Genomic DNA, 2,105 nt, shown 5'->3' with positions numbered 1-2,105 from the left:
GATAATGGTTGAATGTTCTTGTGTGTATAGCCAGTGGTGGTATGATTGCCTCACTAAGTATTTATGAAATACTTATGCATCTCTTTCTTTGATGCAGGTAAAAGCAAAGTGTGAGCCGTGGAATCATGGCGAGGAGAGGAGGATGATCTAGGCGCTCATTGGTGTTTAGATGATTGTAGCATTTGTTAGGATGCTAGAATGGAATTTAGAAGCATGTTAGGATGAATTCGTTTTCTGGAATAATGATAGTTGAACTTGTTGGATTAATGGAATTGTTTTGATTGGATTTTTGTTTAAGTCTTCCGCTGGTTACGTTGAATTGGTTGTGTTAGTAAGATTGTCTGGTTTGCTTTAAACGGGTTAATCCGGATGGTTTGCATGTTTAAAAGAAAAAAATGGGATGGGTTCTTTCAATTTGGTATCAGAGCATTTACGGTTCTAGGACGAGATTTAATTGGTAAAAATTGTGATGTGATGTGTGAATTTCATTGATGAGGAATGATGATGTGAATTGCATGCTGAATGATTGTGTGTGTAATCAAATGATAAAAAGATAAGATTAAGGTAACTAAATCAATAGACGGGAAAAACTATGTTGGGCTATAGGCCTCAAACATATAAGTTTCTACCACCTTCTTTGGGCCTAAATAAACATAAAATAGATACTAATAATCATTTAAAATACTTCATTAATATAAAAATGTAAAAAAATAAAATAACTTGTGGTTTATACTCTAAAAATATTATTTTATATTTATGAAAATAACTAAAGAAAATTATTTTATATTGATGGATATTTTTATTATTAGATTTTAGGAAGAATGTAAGCAAACAATAATTAAAAGAACTAAAAGAAAATTAAGACGGAGTGAGAGAGGCAAAAGATGTGTGATTTATAATCTAAAAAAATTGGATGGAAGAGAAAGAAGGAAAGATAAAATAACTTTTAGTGACAGAATTGTACATAAATGGATTTATGAGTGATAAATGAGTATGTCCAAAATGTGAACCCAGTTAAATGTCTATTTTCCCAATTGTGAATAGGGAAAGTACTAGAATCCTATATTGTTTTGAAAATGTACTAAAACATCTATTATCAAACAATATATTTTTTATGTTTTGTTATATGTCTCTAAATATCTTTCACTCTTTTTGCACTATCTAAAGATGAATGTGAACATGATCTTGTCGATATGTGTAGCTATTATGCTGCAAATTGCGTTGTCGATCATGGTCATATATGCTGAATTGTCCATGAACTTCGATTTGACTCCTAGAGTCTTGCTGAGCGAATGGTTGTGGCTTATGCAATTCTCGCACCGCTTTCCCTTATTTTCGAGAGGTAAGAAGTTCTAGTTTTTAGGTCTTATCTATGTTTTTGGTTAGAAATCAAATATTTGGGTTTGAGGACGTGGCTATTACCATTTGTGGTGGCAAGGAAAAATTGTCTGGGACCTTTCTAGCTGTACTAGGAGCGTTGGATATCTTATCGTTGTGAAAGATGTAAATAGGATAACTATGCATACTTTGTATAAAGCAAAATGTAAGCAAAAAATAAGCAAAACATAAAGAAAACATAAGCATACAAGAATAGTTAAAAGGCAAAAATAAAAATTGTGGGTTCAAAGACAGTAAAAAATACTTTCATTTGTTTTCTTTATTTATCAGCTGTGTTTAATAATTGTATTCTTCATCATTCTACCTCTTTGTTTTGGGTTTACTAACTTAAATTTCAATTAACTGTAAGTACTAATAGATATGTATATATATATTTAACATTCCAAATAGATTTAATATAAAGTTCAATATAATATATAATGCCAAAATAAATTCTCTAGTTGTTTCATGAGACCGTATCTCTCATCTACTATCGTATTTGTTTTTTTGACAATAGGCTTAATATTAAATAGGGGTACACCAAAAAGAGTATTTCTCAAAAATTCTCCTTAACTAATTTTTAGGGATATAATTTAATTTGGCTAGGATATATTTTTCAGGGGAAATGACAAAGCCATCTTGACTTGTTCTCTAGAAACGACCATTATGACCGGACCGGTAATGTCATGGTAATTTGGTTTCTTGCAGCGACTTTGGAATAATCAAAG

Source organism: Capsella rubella, unplaced genomic scaffold, assembly GCF_000375325.1.
Source record: "Capsella rubella cultivar Monte Gargano unplaced genomic scaffold, Caprub1_0 scaffold_124, whole genome shotgun sequence".
Taxonomy (NCBI): Eukaryota; Viridiplantae; Streptophyta; class Magnoliopsida; order Brassicales; family Brassicaceae; genus Capsella; species Capsella rubella.
This window is presented reverse-complemented; position numbering follows the sequence as displayed.